This window comes from Equus caballus, chromosome 3 (genome assembly GCF_041296265.1).
Source record: "Equus caballus isolate H_3958 breed thoroughbred chromosome 3, TB-T2T, whole genome shotgun sequence".
Lineage (NCBI taxonomy): Eukaryota > Metazoa > Chordata > Mammalia > Perissodactyla > Equidae > Equus > Equus caballus.
Genome location: NC_091686.1, coordinates 16,127,001 through 16,150,231, shown reverse-complemented (window position 1 = coordinate 16,150,231; position 23,231 = coordinate 16,127,001).

Sequence of the window (23,231 nt, the reverse complement as noted above, 5' to 3'; positions counted from 1 at the left end):
TTTGGGCTGGCTCAATGAACAGGGCTGGTGTTTTTCTGCATCACTGAAATCACAACAGGGTTTGACAAATCCCTTTATATCCCCCACTGAAAGTGGGTTCATAAACATCACCCCTTTTGAAGGAAATTTTAAAGATAGTTCCTTTTTTCTGAACATATGTCAAAGCAAGGATGGCATTTCCCTTGTTTTTATGTGAACTATTATTAGCCTACAAACTGAATGTGTGGAAGGTCTTAGTGGGTAAATTAACATTTCATTTTCAGGAGGCAAAAAAATGACAGCTTTGGTGGCCACATAGGTTTTCTGCCTGGAAGGTAAATGCTCCTTGGATCTCTTTTATTGCTGGCCTGCCAGGGCTGCACAAAACTGATTTTAGGTTAATATTGGGGGAACCTGGAAGACTCTGCCCTTTCTCTAACTGAGTTGAGTGCTAAAATCACTATAGCTATTCTTCTGCTTGAGATTCTGCCTGTCTCATTAAAAAAACATGAACCATCTGGACATGATCAGATAGAAAATGGGTATTAGTTTTTTGGGGTATCATATATGATGAGGATATTCCAATTCTCTTAGCTCCATGACCTGATGCAAGCAGTTTAACCTCCCTGGGCCTCTCTTCTCCTCTGCATAAAATGGGACTGTTGATCACAACTTGATAATGCCTTGGAGGTCATATATAGCATGCTTGTAAGACCCAGTTTCCCCTGCCTGTGAGAAGGTGTTGTAGATTGAATTGTGTCCCCGAAAAATTTGTACGTTGAAGTCCTTACTCCCAGTAGCTCTGAATGTGACCTATTTGGAGAAAGGGTGTTTAAAGAAGCAATCCAGTTAAAATGAGGTCATTAGGGTAGGCCCCAGTCCAATTCGACTGGTATCCTTGTAAACAGGGAAAATTTCAACAGAGGTACACACAGAGGGAAGACAATGTGAAGATACAGGCAGAAGGCCATGTGAACATGAAGACGGCCATCTACAAGCCAAGGAGGGAGGCCTGGAACTCATCCTTCCCTCCCAGCCCTCGGAGGGAACCAACTCTGCCAACACCTTGATTTCCAGAACTGTGAGGCAATACGTTTCTGTTGTTTAAACCACCCAGTTTGTGCTACACTGTTAAGATAGTGCTAGCAGAACAAAACAGAAGGGCCAGCAGATTCTGGCTCTCCTTCTGAGAGGGGTGACTAGAGGTGTAGGACTCAAAGTTCCATAGAACTCTCATTCTCCAATCAAAATCCTCTCCTGAAATGATCGGCCCTTCCAAATGCTCAGGTTAGTATCTAATTATCTCAATACCCAAGTTGTCTTGACAACTGGACATAAAGCTAAGTTCCAGAATTTGAATCTTAACACGTTAAAATCTCCACAGGATATTTTCTTTGACTCTGAGTAAACTAAGCAAAGCATGTGCATGCACACACAACACCATCTCTCGAAAATGTTAAAAAGGGCCTACATCCTCTGACTCATTCCTCAGTGTTTGAGACTATGAGAACTTCATTGCCATTAACCATCTATTCATTTGACTGACATTTATTCAGTCAATTGGCATTTACTGAGCAACTGCTATGTGCCAAGCACAGAAGGAGAATTCTTGGCAGACGGAATCATTTATATCAGAGAAAGCTTGAGATTGTTTGAATGTCTGGATTGAAAAATGACATGTCTGCCAGCGGTAGGTTAGGGAGCTCTGTGGGCTTCACGAGAAGGGGAGTTGCGCCTTGCCCATCCCTCACTCCCTCCCCAGTGATACAATACAGCTCTGAGCACCTTTTTGATGCTTAGCAGATAAATATTGAGCCAATGGATGAATGAACAAAAGAAAATTTAAAAGAATAATGAAACTGGACTGGGAATCATAAAACAGTGAAATGTCTAGTCGTGGAGGTGACACTAATGTTAGCTCCAAATATTATTTCTCTGCCCCTGGTACCAAGCAATCCACATATAATATTACACTTTTTGTGTAACATTCACAAAGGTGTTTGCTGTCCTAAGTCATAGCTCCATGTTCTGGATGAAGAAAACAAGGCTTTTAGAGACTAGGAACATTGCCCGTGGTTATACGATAGCAAACAGACCTGCGCTTGAGTCTGAGTCCAGAGCTGTGCTCCCCAGGACTGCTGTCTACTCTCCCATTTTCCGTGGAACCCTGAGCATGTGACCTACTCTCTCCAGGCTGGAATCTTCTAGCAGGAAATAGGAGAAGAGTGAGGTGTTCCCAAATCTATGGTTAGCTGCTCGTGTCTATTCTCTTAAATGGTTTCCATTCATTTTCACAGATAAGAGCCCTGAGGAGCAACTTGAAGAATCTGTGCAGGTATTTTGTTTTCTTCTTTCTCAGAAAACCATCTAGTTATTTTTATTCAATCTTACAAAAAAGCAAATAAGATCAACCCACAACATTTCCTGACAGAAGCATCATCTGGCTTGCAACGATGCCCCACTCAGCAGGATTTTGATGTGAATTCCAAAAGCTGTCAAGCGATGTCACTGGTTTGAATTTGCATAATTGATAAAGTAATGTATTGATTCGTGTTAGTAAACCAGAAGCCTTGAGCTTAAGATGTGAGTTAATTGGGGTTAAACGGTGTCATCTCCTGACGGAGAGTAACGTTTAGGCTGGTTCTATCGGACTCAGCAAATTGTTGCTGCCTTTCCAGCCCTCATTCAAATAAGAGAAGACTTATCTTCTGGATCTGCTGGATGTGGAGTCAGACTGAAGAAGGAAGGGCACGATGACAGAGTCCTTAACGAAAAAAATGAGAGTAAAGCAATTTGACCTTTCTCCCTAATGGTGACTCTTCGGGAATAAAGGCGAAATTGAAAATGACATTTATTTGAAATACAGATGTATGTGTGTTGGGGCTGGGCATAGGGGAGAGGAGTGGAAAGTATGTAAAAGGCCTGACTCGTTTTTAATGCACAATATAGACATTCCCATGAGCAACTCTCCCTGCCTCTTAAACTTGGCCTGCTGCCATGATGTATGCATGTTTTTATTCATTTCTGCATACATTTTTTCAATATCACTTATCTGCTGAGCCTGACACTGTGCTGGGCAACTGGAACAGCGGCTGACAGCGTTAAGCAAGACATAGTCAGTACTCAAAGGGCTCAAAATCTAATAAAAGATAGAGATACAAAGGTAGCGATCATAGCAGGGCGGTGTGCTATGGGAACACAGAAGCAGGTACAACTAACTCAGCTCAGGGAGATGGCATTAAAGACCAATTTTAAAGGAAGGGGCTCATTCAGGGGCCTTTAGGTGTGGATGGCGGGAGTTCCCCAGAATTTGAGGAGCAGGATGTTAACATCATACAGAGGGGTTCTCATGGGAGAGGACATCTGTGGTTGGACCCATATGAAGTCTGGTGTGACTGGAGTAGAGAGCAGACACCATCTCTGTGCTGTGTCCTTTTCCTTCCTAGCCTTTGTCAAAATGGCAAGTCATTCATTATTTGTGATTGTTTTTAACAGTGTCCCACCAGGCTGAAAGCTCCCTGAGGACAGGAATTCTAACTGGCGTGGTCACTACTTATTCTCAGTAACTAGGACGGCAACTGGCACATTCTGGATGGTCAATATCTGTGGGTTGAATAAATGAATGAATGTGCATGGAGGCATATCATGAAATGAGATCAGAATTCTCATCTCATCTACGTCCGATCATAAGGAGCCTTGAATGCCACCTGGTACGTGCTCACGAGATATTGAGTCAATTAAGGAAAGAATGAAAGAAAGTTTAAAAAAAGCGCTGAAACTAAACTTGGAATCATGAAGTCTACAGTGAGAGGAAAACTTGGAAGGATTTTGATATTTTTTCATGGCATACAATGAGAAACAGGACTTGTGCTAAAAAGAATTCTTCTCTGGCCAAATATATAATTCCAAATAGTACAAACCATATTGAGAAACAGCCACAAATGTCTTACTCTGCACGGGGACCAGCAAACTATGGCATGAAGGGCAAATCCGGTCTGTCATCTGTTTTTGTGTAGCTGTGAGCTAAGAATAGTTTTCCCATTTTAAAATTGTTTTTAAAAATTAAAAAATAAGAATAAGATTTTTGTTATGTGCAAAGTATGTAACATGCAAATTTCAGTGTCCATCAATAAAGTTTTATTGGAACATAGCCATGCCTATTCCTTTATGTATTATCTATGGTGGCCGTATTGCTGCAAGAGCAGAATTGAGCAGTTGCTACAATATGGCCGCCAAAGCCTATGATATTTAGTGTCTAGACCTTTATAGATAAGAGTTTAGGGGCCAGCCCGGTGGCACAGCGGTTAAGTTTGCACGTTTTGCTTTGGTCGCCCAGGGTTCACCGATTCAGAACCCAGGTGCAGACATGGCATCGCTTGGCAAGCCATGCTGTGGTAGGAGTCCCACATATAAAGTAGAGGAAGATGGGCATGGATGTTAGCTCAGGGCCAGTCTTCCTCAGTAAAAAGAGGACGATTGGCAGTAGGTGTTAGCTCAGGGCTAACCTTCCTCAAAAAAAAAGTTTAGCCACCACTGCTCCAGGCTCACAGTGAATTTGAGTGTCGTGGTTGATGCCAGCATGTATTTTGACCACCTTCCCCTGAACATGTTCTGCTCCTCAAATCAGTAGTTCCTTGCAAATTAAAATGTAACTACATTGGGGGAATTTCATTTCCTACTCCTTAAAATGAGTGCCTTGCAAATAATGATTGATTATGCCTTTGATTAGAAAGTAAGGGGACACACAGCTTAGCATGAAATGCAAAGCTATTTTTGGTCAGTGAAGCAGAGTTAAAACCACGGCGGCTTCAATCAGGAAGCCAAAGTTTTCGTCCCGCACCCTTGGGCAGCTCACGTCCCCCATGTGGGCCCAAGGCCCCTTATTTACCAGACGATGGAGCCTGGAAGGCAATCTCCAAGATCTCTCCCAGGACTAAAAGTCTGTGATTCTGCAAGTACAAATCAGTATTTGTACTGCCTCCTCCTAGCAGATATGCATTTTACAGAGAAAACGCTCACTGACTGCTAGATACATTTGATTATTTACACATGTGTGGAGTTAACAAGAAATGCATGGGCATGAAACACGGGCTGGAATTTCAAATCTGCAGGAGGCATGGGAACAGTTAGAGTCCTGCATTTCATCGTGTAGCTTCAGGATGCATTTTGTGTCTTCACTGGGAGGGGACTAGGTAAAGAAACTTACAGTGTTTTCCAACCGGCTAAAGAGGGGAGGGGTGAACTTCGGAAGAGTAAGTCAAGTTGCAACGTACAGTCAGAATACCCCTGCCCTCTCTCCACCCAGTGCCAACTTCTCTTGCTTTAAAAGCTGCAATCTTTTTCCTGCTTTCTGATTATTCAACCTTAAAATTCCCTAACAGAATATTGGCAGCTGTTAGGGCAGAATTCAAGCAGCAACACTGACCACTGGGCGAATCTCCATGGTTTATCTGGGCCCCTCTGTGATCCCTCATTGTTCTCTCTTTTGAGCCTGGGTAGGGAACGCTGGAAGAGTGCTTGCAAAATATCAATGCCTAAGTGACTGTTCCAGTTGTTAAATCATAACACAGTGTGATTTAGCTGAAATGAAGTAATTACAGGGGGAGAGAAGAAAAGTCAAATGATATAAAAACAGGTCATTTTGGATTGTCTAAGTACTGATGTGTTCTCTGATGCATATGCATTCCTGGTTTCTGATATGTCCCGGAGCACAAAAGCTTCCACTATTTTAAGGGTGGAGATTACTGTTACTTTGGCTCAAGCTCTTATCCATAAATTTGGGCAAAGACACTGCACTTACAGGCCTTCAGAAATTTCTCAAAGAGGTTGTAATCATTCTAAATCAACACATCTTGTGTTTTCATATTTTGGTCTGAAATTTACAATTGGAGCTCCCTGCCCTCTGGCTCTGACTTTAAGCACAGAGCATCTTTGTTCAAACCTTAGCTCTCCCCTGTCCTAGCTGTGTGATCTTGAACAAACTGCTTAAGGTTTCCAGTCCTCAGTTTCTGCATCTTTAACAGAATGATAATAGAACATACCTCATATGGCTTTTGTTATCTTAAATACAGTGAAAAGCACTTATCCTAGTGCCTGGCACACAGTAAGCACTTAATATACCCTAGCTGCTGTTCTAAATATTTTAGGAAAATTCTACTTGTCCTCTGGGCTCAGACATTACCCACTTTGGAATCTGTCCTTGCTCCCTGACGCTTGGTGAGGAGCCCATCCTTATCAGCCCCTCCCAGCTTTTCTTTTTTCTACCACTGTTTACAATGTTTCATAATTATCTGGTTACTTGCCTCTGTTGTAAACTGTGGGTTTCTTGAGAGTTGCAAATCTGTCTAATTTATTTCTCCATCTCTGGCTTCCTTCTCAGACCCAAATACATAGTTCTAATCAAAAAGTATCATGAAGTGTTAAGGAAATGAAAGGAATATGGATATTATAGCAACTAAGTCATGGAACTTACTTGTGCATAGAAACTCACTGTTCTTAGAATAATAAGAAAAGAATCCAAAACCTTAGCAAGGCATCTGTATGGCCCATCAGCCTTTTTCCAAAATACTGCTCCCTCCTCTTCTGCCTAGTCTCTGTACTGCCAGCCATGATAGAAATCTTTCAGGACCTCTGGCCACAGGACCTTTGCATAGGCTGCTCCCTCTATCTGAAACTCTCATATACTCCACTCATCTTTCAGATCACAGCTTAGGTCTTACTTTCTTGGGGAAGCCTTATTTCATCCCTCAGTCTAGGTCATATCTTCTTGTTATATACACTCACAGAAATTTGTTCCATCCCTTTTGAGATTAATCTCAACTTTAATTAATTATTCAGTTTTGCTATTCTGAGATTAATGTCTATCATTGCTCAGTAGACTATAAATTCCCTGGGAACAGGGATCATGTTCATTTTTTATCTCTCTTATGCATCCTTTATGTCAAAGACAGTGACTGACATGGTAGGTGCTCAATAAATATTTGTTACCAAATGAATGAATGTTTGAAGAGCCAGCATTTTGCATTTCAGAAGGACATGCAAAACAATGTTAGCTGCCTGATAAGGAATTTATTCATTAGGTTCAACTAATGGCAGGCTTTCATATGTGTTTATTAAGAGGCAGGGCTTCACCTGTCTCATCACTCAAAGCTTGTTTAAGAAGCTGTGTGGCACCTTTCCTGCAAATGCTGGGCAAGACAGAGATGTAACGACGGTCAGAGGAAGACTAGCCTTACCTGAAGAGAGACGTCCAGGCTGATGGAGGGCTGGTTTCTGGGCTGCCCACTGGAGCTTGCATTTTTTCTATTTTTTTTTAACCTTATTGGCCACTTCTTTTTTGCTAGTTCCCCTGACGTGCCTGGGTCTCAGGCGTATTATTTAAGTACATCTGTGTCTTTTCTGGCCACAGCCCTTGTTCCTCCTCACATGATTGGACTTCGTCCTTCTCCCCTAAACTCACTCTGCTCTCTGCCCGAAACAGCACCTGTTCCTGATTTCAGGGGATATGCAGCCTGGCCAGACCCAGCTCCAAGAGTTTGCCTCCGGACACCTTTGGCAGTCACAGAGGAGAGGATCACGTGTGAGGAAGTCTTGGTTGCTGATTGGGTAAGGAACCCAAGTTTTCAGGGGAGGGTAGCGGTGAGGGTGGGACAGGAGGATTAAGATGTCCCCTCTTACGGTCTTTACCAGTTTACCTGAAGTGAATATTGCACAGCTATACCCATGATCCTGTAAGGACCACACATTCAAACTCAGATGCATCCTCCTGAAGCTAGTTACAGATAACAGTCCTGCTGTAGTTCAACCTTCTCTGCAACCACCCCAATCCTTTGCTTCCAGTCCCTGATCCATGCCCTCACCCAAAACTATGTCTCAATTCGCAATTGTCCTGTTATGTTTGATTTCAACAGGTCCATTTTAAATGAACTGGGCTATGTTCCCAGCTTTCTGGAAATTTCATAACTTAACTAATTTCACAAAAAACTCTACGTAACCCTCCACTCAGTCATTCTCTACTCTGCCTCACCCTTACCATCACGTCCAATCTTTTTATGCATTTGACTTATTCTCAGAAAGATCTCAATAACTTTCAATAACTTGGTTTTTCTTCATCCTAATCTATAGTCTTGTTCAAACTGTCATCACTCTATTAATTGCAAAGAAATGTCTAATTGGTGTTCCTATCCCCCTCTTTCTCCACTCTACCACCCAAGAGGCTGATAGGATCAACTTGAAACATAAATACTATATTTATAAACCTGTATTCAAGGCTCTTAGCAGCAGGGGTCTTCTGTTTTCTCTAGCCTCACCTGCCTCATCCCTTACTATGACTTAGGTCCTCCAGCCGCATGGAACGTTCCATCAATACCTTCCACCACCCCAGGTCTTTGAAAGTACTGCTAACTTCTGATGAGTTCCAGCTGCCTTTCTTCCGCTGGAAAATATCCTTTCACTCACCCCTCAAGAATCAGATTAAAAATCATCTCCTCTCCCAAACCATTTCTAACCTTCGGGAGAGTCAGTCACCATACCTTCTGCGAAACCATAGCTCTGTTCATACATCAAGCAGAAAACATATATTTAAAAATAATTATCTCCTTGCATCACCCTCTTTTGCTGGACTATGAGGTCCAGGAGCGTGAAATCTATGTCTTATAACACAAATGTCCCCTTTGTTATTAGCCCAATATCTGGCACATAATAAGCATTCTAATATAGTCAGTGAATAAATAGCTCAAAAATATATCTTTTTTCCTTTGATAACAAGCATTTGCTCCATGAAAGAATTATGTTCTCCTCTGACATTGAAGTGGCATTTTATAGAAGCAGCAGCCAGTTGCGGAATATAAAAAGTGGGCAACATCTGCATTTTGATATGTGTATGTCTATAGTAAATTTTCATTTATGATGATCAAAAAGAAAGGACATTTAAGGAGTTTATGTTTTAAGACAGACTATAAAAGTAACTCAGATTGTGTTTCTGCCATTTAGTTTTATCTCAGATCTGACAAATATTTCTCTTTAAAACGCTTGCCCTCCTAAAGACTGATAAGCCCTCCAAACCCATCCCCTAGCTCCTTGCATTTCTAAGCCTTTGATTTGGGTTCTTAGTAAATGCTAAATGGTAAAAATAGTACTCAATAATGTTTTTGAGTTTCTGCAAATACTCTTGTCCTCTACTTTGGTTTTTATAGACTTAATAGATTTTAGCATTCCAGTTCTTCACTTTAAGTATATTCTTTATTTCAAGAATTCAAGTCATTCCAATTCCACGAGCATTTATTGAGTGCCTACTGTATCTCAGGCTCTGTGTTGGGTGCTGGTGATTCTGAAATACACAAGACGGCGTGTCTAACCTTCAGAAATTCTAAGTCTGAGCCAGAGAGTTAAAGGAATAAGATCTTAGTATCGATTGCAGTCAAGGGAGTATGTTTAATATAAAAGGAAAGGTTAGACTAACTCTGTTGGGAAAGTTGGTGGCAGAGTTGACTTCAACACGTGGTGACTTTGGTGCTGGGCTTTAAAGGCTGAGTAGGAGTTTGCCATTATGTGGGCTACGAAGCAAATCAAAGATTTTAAAAATATTTCTGTAAAATAATATTACAGTTGATTTCAATGAAGTCCAGAGCATGGATATTATAGAGCAGACAGGAGAGAGAGTAGAGACGATGTGATTTGAAAAAAATATTCCCCTTCTGGCCTTTTTGCTGTTGTTTCATTGTCTTTGAGGCTGCAGGAAAAAATACTTTGTGAGGGCCGCTTTGATGTGTATGAATTATTCGTCATTAAGGAGTCAAGCAGCTGACACTAGCCTTTGTTAAAGCTATTTAGGGTAGTATGGTCCCCTGGAAAAGCAATGTGTTCTTTCGTTCCTCTCTGCCCTGCACACAGGTCAGCTGCATGTGTGGGAAGGTCTCGGTCAGCTTTTCTCTGATGGATGCAAATCAGAGGACATTTTAAGCCTTCATGTCCTGTCGTTTTTCTCCACTCCCTTTTTAGGATGAAAATCGTTTGTCATCAAAGACACAGGCACACACACGTACCAAAACGGCTTGGGCGTGTGGGCTGCTTGCTTCATTAAAAACCCAGAGCCCAGTCAGATGGAAAGGCACAACCACCTAGTGCATTAGCGATCCTGCTTGGACACAGGCAGCTTGACCTGGGAGCAGCCAGCGCTAACGGGATGTCTCATTAAAACAGATTTTCTCAGAGCGTTTTCGCCGCCGTTTAACATTCTCCTGGGCATCGTCCTGGATGTGGGGCCAGGAGTCTCCCATCTCGTCTGGGTAGAACCGTCCACCTAATGGAAAGGCATCGCTGGGTGTGGAGGGCCCACTGTGTGCCAGCTTTCCCATGTTCTCTCAATAACTTGGCGACATTCACAATGTGTCGTTCCACATACATACTAATAGTATGAGTCGTAAGGCTAACATTTCATATGTGCTTTTTGGGCCTTAGTAGCTGTATGAAATGCTTCAGATGCATTATCTCATTTAACCCTAAAGACTCTATGATATACGCATTATTATTGTTCCCATTTGCAAATGAAAATAACAACACTAAGGCAGCTTAATTAACTTCAAAGGTTAAGAGCTACTATTTGATGCAAACAGACTCCAGTATGTATATTCTTTCTACTAAGCCTTCCTACTTCTAATCTGGTGCTTTTAGCTCCACAGAAGGCTAAAAAACACCAAATAAACTCAACAAGAAGAATGATGTTGGTGGTACTTGTTCTAGTTCTTATCATTTTTACCGAAACCAGCATTTGCTGAGGGCTACATGCCATGTCCTGGACTATTTACATATCTCATTTAATTCTCTTTACAACCTCATGAAGTAGGCACTCTATCTGTTCCCATTTCACCAATGTGAAATAGAGGCTTAAACTAGTCAAGCAGCAAATGTCAGCCAGACTTTGATCCCAGACCCATCTGACTTCAAATCAGAAGGAAGACATGATGGCGACTTGGTCTAGGGTGATGCATGGAGACAAGTGAACAATTCTGAAAGACGTAAATGGTTATAATTGATAAAACTGGGGTTTTTTTTGTTGAAATGTAGTATAATTTAATAGCCTTTTATTGGAGACCTACTGCTAACAGGCATTATGTTAAAACCTAAGTATATTAGGGTGCTTATAAACAAGAAAATCAACAGACACATGGACAAAAACGATGATATGCTGACATTATTCTATTGGAGAAATACGCCAATGATAATACCAGCAAACACTTGGAGAACCATCACCATACACCAGGCATGTTTGGAAGGTGAAAGCTATTTTAATCTTAGAAATTTGATGTGATAGATGCGATTATCATTCCCATTTTACAGAAGAAGGAAACAGAGGCTCGGGGAAGATAAATTCTGCAAGTTCACAGAGCTAGCCATATTCTCGGAGAACAAAGATGAAGTAATGATTATTTCCACCTAGCCGGGGCAGGATGGGGTTATGATCTGGAATGAATTCTACAAAGAAATGGAATTTGAAGGGGGGCAAAGTAGAACCAATCCACATGCAAAAATCAGAGAAGGACTGAAAAGAACTGATGGTTAGTGGGACCTGACTCCTACCTTACTGCAAATTCTTGGACTCATGCAGGTTAACATTAGATTAGACTCGATTTGATTTCCAGGTGCACAACTTACTGAGCCTCAGTTTTGTCATTTGATGAATGTGCATACTAATCCCATATCTCATAGGGTTATGGGGAGAGTTAAATATGATAAAGTAGGTAGCAGCCCCACAGGGTCTTTCTGGGATGTAGTAAATGCTCAATAAATGTTGGCATGGAGGACACGGTGATGGACCGCCTGGTGCCCCCTTCAGTGAAGGACTGGTGGCCACATTGGCTAGGGGTGCTTTCTGCAAATGACCTCTAGCTCCCAACCCCTTCAGGGATTCTCTTAGGTTCAGAGTGCCATCTTGGTCAAGGTCATGACCCTTTCTGAGGCAGCCCACATCCAGTGATTGATCACTGCAGGGGTATAAAGATGTGGCCACTGATCCTGATTCAGAACAACTCTGATGGGCCATTCTAGCTCAATTTGGGGTCAGCCAAGTTTGTCATTGTGCCTCAAAATTATTTTTCTGTCTGCCAAATCCTGCTTCCTTCCCGCTCTTTCCCATAGGCATTGGTTCTAAGGGTACCCGTTGATAAACATTGCGCATACTAAACCCCAATCCAGAATCTACTTCCCAACTATCTTTGATATTCCTCCTGCCAGTGTCAGAGGTGGTGAGGCCTACAACAGGCAAAGATGTGGAGCACGTCATGGATCTAGGTTACTGTTGGGGTGTGTGGTAAGTGCTCACTCATTGGAAGATAGCTTTAATGTGATGCTGACTGCTTGACAAGGGGGCTCGCCTTTTGTCCTATGCTAGCTCACAGAACTCTTTGCTTAAAATGTTGTTAATATAATCACTAGTCATCCATTTTACAGATGAAGGAAGGTGGGTTCACACAGGTGAAAAGACTTAACCAAAATCACAGTGGTATAGCTGGCTGACGCTGGCTTCCAATGGTCTTTTCAAGATGAAAGCATTTCACCATGATAGCCCATGTGTATATTTTTTCTTTGTTTGAAATTCTCTGGGGCTGTGTCATAGTTGTGACATCCCCACACAGAAATGGTGTTTTCTAACTTATAGGACCATGGGAGTCCAGAGGAGGGTTTTTTCCACTATCAGCATTCTATCCTGTCTCCAAGGGTTGTCAGCCAGAGATGGCCAGGTAAGTGATGGGGCTTCAAAAGGTTAATTACCATTAATCATTATGAGAAGGTGGCTTATTATCAATTCATAAATTCAGAATAAATTTACTTTGCTGACAAGCAAAATGTCTCAGTTGCCCTGTAGACCTGGTTTCCATTCTGAGAAATAAATAATTTCTTTTCTAGATTATGGTCTTTGTGTAAACTGCTGTCTCTTCCAACACACCATGTGGAGAAAGGCTTAATTAGATTCATAAAGTTGGTTAAATTATTCCAAACTTATCAAAAGCCTTTAAGATTACGTATGTATGAGTATCTGTGCAGACCCAGATGTACAGTCGTGCATCTATAAGGGGAGACACACAGAGGTTGTTAACCAACACCTTTAAAAGTGTGTTTTACAGGTGACTCATACACGAATCTCACTATAAAAGTTCTCCAAACTTTTCCTGTCTGATGTTTTAGTAAACAAAATGCTTAAGCTTTCAAGGTTGCAACCCACAAAACTCAATCTAGCTAGATTCTAGGTCGCAATTAAGATCCTATTGAAAACATGCCTCTCCATCATCATCCAGAATGTGCTTATTAATTGTTTGCATTTTCATTAAACTAAGTATGAAGCAAAATAACATGATCTACAATATTAAAAATAATAAGAATAATCCATATTTACCATTGTAGAATTCTTATTCTTTGTCAAGTACTATATCACAATAGTTACTTTTATGTGTCAACTTGACTGGGCCATGGGGTGGCCAGATACTTGTTCCAACATTGCCTGGATGTGTTTGGGAGGACGCTTTTCGATGAGATTGACATTTAAATCACTAGGCTGAATAAAGCAGATTGATCTTCCTAATGTGAGTGGGCCTCACACAATCAGTTGAAGGCCTGAATAGAACAAAAGGCTGACCCTCCCCTGAGTAAGAGAGAATTCGTTCTGTCTGACTGCCTTTGGACTGGGCCATCAGCTTTTTTCCTGCCTTGGGACTCAAACTGAAACATCAGCTTTTTGTGGACCTCAATCCTGCCAGACTACGGATGGGGACTACCCGATGGGCTCTGCTGGGTCTCAGGCCTTCAGACTGAGATTGGAACTAAACAGACAGCTCTCCGTGGCCTCCAGCTTGCAGCCTCATCTTGCAGATCTTAGGACTTGCCCTCCTCCATAATCATGTGAGCCAATTCCTTATAATAAATCTCTTTAGAACACTAATACATATACTATTCATAACACTAAATATTACGCTAGATACTTCATTTAACTCAATTTAATATTTAAATGACCTTAAGAGAAGGGTACAACCTTATTCTCATTTTACAGATGAGAAAACTGATGTGGGTTGTTGCATTCCCTCATGCCTGGCCACTCCTCCACGTCGATTACCTTCTTCAACCAAACCTCAGGCTGCAACCATATGTGGGATCCACCTGCTGGAACTTTAGGAAGAAAGAACTTAAGAGGAAGTTCGGGGGTAGAAGGATAGAGAGTGTGTCCTAGCCATATCCATCTACCTGGCAGTATCAGTACACCATCTACCCCCTGTGTCTGGCTTCCTGCTCTGGTAATTGAAGGGCAGCTCAGCAAGTCTGCTAAGACCTCAATATGGAGACTTTTGTTATGGTCTTCCCAGTCTTCATGGGCGATGGTCTTGGTCCCACCCCATCTTGCTTTCTCCAGCTTCAGGGAAAGGTATTACTCTCCCCCTTTTTCCATAAAAGGGGACAAAATAACATCTCTCTAAGAACAATGAACTTCCCCCAAGCCCGCATTCAGTCTTCCTCTTGTATGATTAGGGAGGATGGGGTTGATGGCACGGTAAGCTCTCTGAATTGCTCTCTTTCAGTACACCCTGAAGAAAAATGACTGGCGGCACAGCTGGCATTACTGTGCATGTATAATTGGAGTACTTATTAGCATTATCAGCATTTAAAGATGTTGCATCCTTTTTCTTATTCCTTTTTCCCTGCATGTCTCTTTCCTTCTTTTCTCACTCATCCTTCTCTCTTTCTCTCATTCCACCCATTATGTCTCTTTCTGGTTTGTTCAGAAATTAATTTAATAATCAATATTAAATTACAGCTTTTTATGTTGCTTCTGCCTATCCAAGACATCTGAGCGAGATGGGTTCTCCCAAGTTCTATCCTCTTGCATCTCTTTTCTGGTTCCACAGCACCAGTAGGATAGAACTCTTTCCCTCCAACTGCCTACCTAATTTTGAGGGTACAGCAGACACACACTTGCACGCTTGACAAAGGTTATAAGATTGTCAAGGATATTCTTTGCTTGAACATCAGAATGGGGACACTTAGATACGAAGCATGTGAAATTTGAGAGTTTCAGAACATGGTATCAATTGCACTGTTTCTGATGTTGGCACCAGGAACATTTTGAAGCCCATTATTCCAGGTGTTCTCAGAGCATCATTCTGATTTGGTGTAGCGGAAGACCTTGTTTAAACCTGATCTAACAGCAGGTGTCCTTTCCTGTACTGGCCCATCATTTAGTCCCATCTTTGCTTCCTGTGGGGCCCCAGATGCTGGTTTCATAAGCATTCCTTCACAAAGAGTGGACCAGGGCATCATCCTCCTGTAAGGAGAAATGCCATCTATATAGGAAGGATGAGAAGCTGGGAAGATCACTGGCACTTCACTTCCACTCCTCCCTCCACTGCTCCTTCACAGGTAACTCTAGAAAAGTCTCCTTTCTCAGGGTTGGGATTTCAGATCCCTGAGTGAGACAAGGTGGTCAGGCACTTAAGCTTCCAAATATCTTCTAGATTTAGATATTTCAGACACTCTTCATCCAAATTAAATTCAAACTCATTTTGCTTATATCCTTCTTTCATTAAGAGATGCATTCAAAGAACCTGAATTCACAACCTAAGGGAATAAAGTCCCTATATGATAAAATATTGAATAGCTGTTAAAAATGTTTATGAAAATTTTTATCAACATGAGAAAACGAGTATCAGAGAGTTTCAAAAGGAATATAAGAAAATATGTAAAGTTCCACGTGCACTATGATACTTGACAAGTGAAAAAAATGATAAATGAAGTCAAGACAGAAAGAGAGAATTTACCAAATTATTAACAACTACTTCTGAGAGGTGAGATTATCTGTGCTTTTTGTTTTCTTTACTTTTCGCATTAATTCTGAATTTCTCAAAGTGGCTATTCTCATCAGGGGAAAAAAGCACTTTTTTCAAAGAAGTTATTTTTCATTTGAATTGGGTGTGATTTTGAATCAAATGAGAATATCATGAAAAGCCTACTGTTTTAGCCCTTCTGTGTCATTCCTTTGAGATCGAGCTCATGTAAGAAACGTATTCCATGTTTTCAGAAAAGCAGTGTGTGCTCGTCATATGTGTGTAAGTATTTATTTTAAAGTTGCTCACGGAGCTGATCTCCAGACATCTAGTGAGCCTGCGTGGGAAATCTCATGGAGCCAAGAAGATGATCTGGCATGAGGCTACGATATTAATACGATTATTGTTCTTCCCTCTAATGAGAGAAAAATGCGAAAACATCAGTGATTTCAATTTTTAAAATTCATTCTTCAAAACGTATTTCTGAACATAATTATATTAAAAATTATAATCTGTCCAAATTCCTCTACCCTTGAAAAACTCTCAGCAATGAGTGGTCTGGCACCTGGAATTCCGCACAGCTATCCTCTGCTTGCTTGTTATTTGCTGTGCTAATGCTCACACCTCTGTTCCCGCCTTTGGCCATGACTCCAATCTCAGCCTGTTTCCAGAGAAGGTGAATTGTGTTTGATAAGGGCGTACGTGTGCAGGAGGGAATCTGAGGGAGATATTAGGGTCAAAGTAGAATCTTGCTTTGCAAGCCCATTTTTTTTAATTTAATATACTCCTTTAAATTCATTCCTTGTGCTGGGAAAAAAGATTTACTCAGAAGAAGCTGCTAAGGTAATAAGAAAATATAAATCTTTTGGCTGATTGTGGATATTTTTAAATGATGCTGAGAGAGAAGCTGAGCTCGGGTTGCCAGGTATGCTAGGAATCAGGACGCAGGGAGTCGCTATCAACTCCCACCCCTTCTTGCTCCTCAGAAGCGTCACATTTCTTTGAGTCTCATTTTGCTCATCTGTAAGAGAAGAAAGATGTTTCCTCTATTATAAGGTGTGAGAAAGCTTAATGGAATCATGATCATAAAGAGGTTTTGACAAAATCCCCATCCTGATATAACGTGGTATCAAGACTAAGAACAATTATCCTGCCTGAAGCCTGGAAACAATATTCTTCTTAGGCGAGTGTAGACAGAATGATGCAGTGGGTCTCAGTTGTCTTTGCAAGCCTGGACTGACTGCTTTGGAAAGCAGTTTTCATCCGGCTTGAATTCTCTGTGATGTGAACTATCTACCTCCAGGAGGACAATGGCAGATGATGGGCTAATCTCTGTGGCTGCTCTTCCTGTCTCTGAGGGTGCAAATTTCACCTTTTAGATAAATCTCGAACATCTCACTTTGTTTGGGAAAGGGCATACTTGAGGATCAGCATGCTTCTGAAGGGGTGCGTGGGGTTGTTTCCCCATGCCGCTCAGGAGGCAAACACAGCACAGAGTTAGCTGGAACCCGCCTAACACAGCCCTATTCCCACACTTGGGACATGAAGCTCACCGATCTGCAGCTCCTTTGTGGCATCATCAAATCCCCACTCTCTTCTGTCTTTTACTGTGCTCAGGATGACTGAAAGTAGGGTCAAGAAAGAGAGATTTTTTCCACTTAAACTACTTCATCCTAATGCAAATCTTCCTGAAGTTATTCTTTGCCATCAGTTCCCACACTCATCAAACAATCCACAAATGTGGACTCATCGACTAAGGAGTATGAGGTGAAGTTATTAGAGGAGATGTGTTCATGGAGAAAGCGCATTATGGATAGGGTCTTCATGGGCTGAGAAGATTTGAACTGTCAGAGAGGAGTGGGGGACTGCAGGGGAATGTGGGAATGACCAGATGTGCCTGGGGGGTAGGGGGACTACTATCGGTCTTTCTAGAATAAGCCTTCCACTCACCCATTTATTCACTTCTCGTTCCTTCATTCAATGAACACCTACTCCTCCCTTCAGTGGATCAGAACTCCTCTAAGCATGGGGGAAAGTGATGCTTCAGCCACCGTCTGCCTTTGAGATTCCCCCAGACTTACAGACTCAGTCACTGGCAATTACGAACCTGTGTGTTGAGTAGATGGTAGGGTGGATGCAGGGTGTAAAGAAGCAAAAACCTGTCTCTGCTGCACTAGGTTTAGAAAATGTTAACATAGACCGTGATTGTTCAGGTGGCTTTTACTCATGGGTGCATGTGGGGGCCAGTAGAACATCACACAGAGAGTCAGGAAATGATGTTGAAGATGGGATAAGGCACCACAAAAGCCAGGGCGGGCTTGACAGGTTTTCAAGCAAGGGAGTGATATATTGGGGAAGAGGGCTTGCAGATTATTAGATATGCAGACATTTGCTGAAGTAGAAGATTCTCCAACGGATGATGGATTTTCAAGGGTGGAAATCTCAGGTGAGTCCCAGTTTTGAAGAACGCACTGACTGCCCCTCCCCCAAGATGAATGTGTTGCTCTGGGCAAGAAAACAGAAGACCCAGGGGACACAAGTATCCACAGGGGGAATGCAGATTCTTCAAAGCCTTGCTCGATAAGGGGTACCTGGGTATAAAGCATGCAGGCAGTGAGGCAGGAAGGTCACCTCGCTGTGTAACCCCCTGTTTTAAAAGATTATTTAGAAGCATCCCTAGGGATCTGAGTGTAATTTTGTTCAACCTTTATTTAAAAATCCACCTCTATGACGACCAATTTTTACTGGCCCCTTAGGTGATAACTTAAGACAGATTTCTCTTTAATAGTTTTATAACAATTTCAGTCTCCAGCTCATTCATCTCATTTTATTTCCCACATCCATATAAGGAGTCTGGGGTTCTCACCAGGGAAGAGAGAGGAAGCCAGGTACCTGGAAGGGAGGGGATATCCCCAAGCCTCTCTGAGTGGTGACTCTGCCTCAAATTCTAGCTCTTTGAGGCCCCTGAGCCTCAGCATTCTGGGCTTGTAGCTGGTCAACCCTACGTGCAGATCCCAATTCTGCTATTTAAAGGCAGTGTGACCTTGAGAAGTCATCACAACTCTGACAATTAGTTGGCTCATCTGCAAAATGGAGATAAACATTGCAGATACGTTGTGTGACTCAAATGAAACAACCTGTGAAAGTGCCTTAGGAAGCTGAGTAACTCAAAAACATGGGCCATGTCTTAAACACAGAGATTGTTACATGACCAGAAAGACTCTCATCAGCATTTCCTGCCCTATGCTCCCTCCTAGTCCACCAATTCTCTTTTACCATCTACAGTCATAAGAAAGAACTGGTTATGATATATTCCAGGTCCTAAAGTTTATGAAGTAACTTGATTCCAGGAAGCCCAGCATTCGCAGAGCTGTGAGCACACACAGTCTCCAGGCCAGGGTGACTCCATAACCACATCGACTTTAGCTAGGGGTCATTTGTAGAGATTCATCCATGTGCTCTGAAGTCTATGTCAATAAACTCTGAATTCTTCACCAACATGAGGTCTCTGAGGAAACATAAACCTGTGCGCAGGAAAGCCACAGGGCCAAAGGGAGAAAAATTAAACTTCTACATGGTTGCCTGACTTTCCATTAGCAGAAGAAATAGTCCTTCATTTCATTGTTGATCAAGACATAGTCATTGTTTAGAGTTGCAGGTAAACCAGTATCCTTGTACCAACAACTGTGGGACACATTCTTGGTTGAGAAAAAGAGACTGGAGCCATGTTCTGCAAATTTTAGAACCTAGAAAGGTAGCGAGTGAATACAATACACTGACTCTTCTGCCAGTAAATGCAGCTCAAGGCTGAATTTTCAAACTCTTTCAACCCTAGCTAAATATAACTCAGAGGTTTGAATTCCTATAAACTCATGTTACATTGATCCACAGGATGAGGGTCACATACTGAGTGCTTTTCCAAACATAAAAAAAGGTCCCAGGCCATGAATTCACACTCTTCTCAGCATATTTCACCAATGTTCTTTTAGTTGTAAATAGCAGTGATATTTCTATTAAATTCATTTTCCCACTTGGTGGCATACCTACTCCAAATACAATCTCATTATCGACAAGGAGGCAGCTTCCCGCTGGACCCCTCCAAATTAGGCCATCAGACTCCCTTGTTTATGCCTTTTAAACTCATTCATACGGGGGCACTGCTATCTTGTCCTTCAGAGAGCAGAAGCTCACCAATCCACTCTACAGAAGGTAAAGAAAAATGAAGGTAATATTTCTCTTTGCTATGCCCATATTTACTGCCTCACCACAACACAGCTCTTTCTGCTACCCTCTTTGATGGGCGCTAACGCAGAGCCAATGCATTTGGTTCTGAGTGCAGCTTAATGTGCCCACAGATAAATCTTCTGCCCTGTTTCGTATCGAAAACATCTCGCAAGTCTAGGTAAATTATACGCCACCGCTCCAGTTTTGTCTACTAATTTTTTAATGTACATGAAATATTCAGGGTGATTTGTGAGGTATGAAATACCTCTCATGAATCCCTCCAGACACCTCCCTTGCCGAGAATACGTTTCTTGGGGTTGCCCATGTCCATCTGGGGCTGAAGTTTTCTAACTAAATTAAACCTCTACTGTCTGAATTGATAGAAAGATGGAGCAGAGGAGCCCCCTCAGGGCTCTCTACCACAGATAGATATCTCTATCCATATGTCTATCTCTGTCCTTTGCTGCCAATGGCTTTTGGAGTCTTTGTAACTCCTCCTTGTGCCTTCTGCTCCCTGGCATAGTTACTGAGATGGAGGGATGGGACTGGGGTGAATTTCCACTTCATGGACTCCTAAGACACCTCAGGTATCAAGGGTCTTTTCCCCACTCAACGGATTGGAAGTCAAAACAAAAGCATTAAACCAAAGCTTTTAGAATATAAAAGAGAACACAGTACTTGAAATAGTAAGAGTAGGTTATAGCTTTCAGGCATCTGAACAGACGGATTAAAATGGCCCAGATATTTTAGTTGCCTGGTGTGATGCAAAGAAGAGGGCTTTTGTGTTCAGAAAATGGAGTCTGATTTCCAGGTTTACCAATCATTAGCGGTGAGACCTAAGACATTTCATTTAAGCTTTCTGCACTTCCACTTGCTCTTCTGAAGTTTAGGGAAATTAATGTCACTGTGATACGGTTATTTTGAGGAGTAAAAGAATTGATGCATATATGTGCCCAGAACACTGCAAGGGCTCAGTCAAGGTTTATTTCTGCCCTTCCCTCCTAGTTCATTTTTGTAACAGCTCTTTCCACTATCACCCTACTTTGCAATCAGAATAGCTTTCATGTGGGGAGCTGTTTGCCAGGTCATGTACACGCATTCTTCATATGTGATGCTTACAACAGTACACCACCATGGGTGTTAGTATTCCCACCCAACAGAGGAAACACTGAGGAGACAGAGATTAAGAAAATTGTCAAAGGGTACACCTTCCCCACATGGTAATGCGGAGATTCCAGCCCCAATGGCATCATCCCCAAATCCATCCATGCTCTTTCAAATGCACCTTCCCATTCTTCTCACATCATTTGACTTCATCCAGCAGGAAGGGAAAAAAATCCCTAGAACATAACATCTCCTTCTTTTTCTACTATATTATGACACTATCTCAAGTTTCTCCAAATGGCTAATCAGTGCCTTTGGGCTACCCTATGGCCACTCCAATTTCTGAAGAGTTTTATGAACTACACGTCTTTCACCCATTAATTTGAGATTTCTTACAGTGTTTCAAGACGTTTCTTATCCCCATTTTTGCCATATGCATTCTGTTGCTGCCTTTTTATTTTTTACATATCCATTCCCGTATTTTTATTCTCTTTGATGCAGCTGAGGATTTCAGTATCTTGCATTATTGGCCATTTATTCTTTGCTTTATTTATTCATTTATTTTCTTCTACTTCTGCTTCAATTATCACTGCACAGCTCCCCTACTTTTCCAGATGCATTAAGTTATTAACTCCATCCATTTCTTTCCTATCTTCACCTACAATAATATTACTTTACACATTCATCCCTCTTCAACTTTATCTACTGGAAATCCAATATCTGTAGCTTGTGTTTTCCCTTAGCTGCCAAATGCTCTTATTTTTAGCCTAATTATGAGCATAATGAAGTTTTGATCATGAGTGTCCAGATTTCCCCCTCAATAACTTGAGTTGTAACCTTCCTAGGTGCTAAGTCTGGTAACTTTATCCCTTAGAAACATGAACAAAATATTAAATTATAAAGCCAATCTGCCCTACCCCACAAATACTCTGCCACCTTACTTTCCTTCTTCATTTTCTGCAATCCCATCTACATTTAATAATTAGAAATGACCCAGCTTGAAGATCCTTGTTTTCTTGTTCAATTGTAGAAAGGGATTGTCACTAGTGGTTATGTTTCTAAGTGTGCTGGCCATGTTCAGTGTCAACCCCATATGGTAGAATTAGAGAACATGAGTCCTCGAAGGACCTTTAAGTGTCATTTTGAAAAAGTGGCATGGGATGGTGGAATTAAAAAAAAAATGGACCCGGGAAAGATCATTTACCATCCCTACTATTTTGAAGAAGGCCTCTTACTTTGCTATTCTCACTTTCATCCCTTACAAAATAGGGATTATAAAAGTATATTTCTACCTTATGGAACTGTGGTGTGGCACAGACCAGTCAGCATTTGTGAACAAGTCCAGCACAATTCCAGGCACATAGTGTCTTCTCAAATAAATGCCAATTAAATAGGAAGCTAGTACCACCAAACAGCCAATGGCTAAGCCTTGAAAGTCAGTGCCACGTAGTCAGCCAGTCTCTATTTGATCAGGCCAAGTGGCAGAAACCTCACAACTTTCGAGGTTTGCCCATTCTACCGCCAGACAATGATGACTCCTAGAATGTTCTTTCCATTTGGGGCAGGGCTTATACGACAGTGCAGGATGCTCAGTCAAAGCTGTTCCCCATATAGACAACCATCATCTGGCTACATCCAGAATTCACCCATGGCTCCTGCCTCTCTTTCTCTTTTAGGCCACATAGGACATTTTCATTACAAGCATGAGAGTCGTTCAGATTTTTGAACAGAGTTCCCAAGTACTTCCTCGGCAATTCCAACAATATCTCACGATTTCTGCAATTTCCAGTCCCTCTTGGCATCCTCTTCTATTACTTCTGAACTGTTCAAGTGTGTACGGTCCCAGACCTGATTGAAATATTTCAAGAACAGCTGACACAGTGCAGGGTGGAGCAGAAGTGCCACATTTCATGTTCTGGATAGCCTACTTCTCTTCACAAGGCCCAAGATCAAAATCACTTCTTTAGCAGCTACACTCAGCAGTAATTCACTTTCATTATATTTATAGTCAGCCAGAATCTTCAGTTTCTTTTCCTCCATCTACACTTTGGAAGTTGATTTTGGGGATTCAGGCTCAGAACTTCACATTTACCTTGGGTCCATCTGATTCATCGCTAC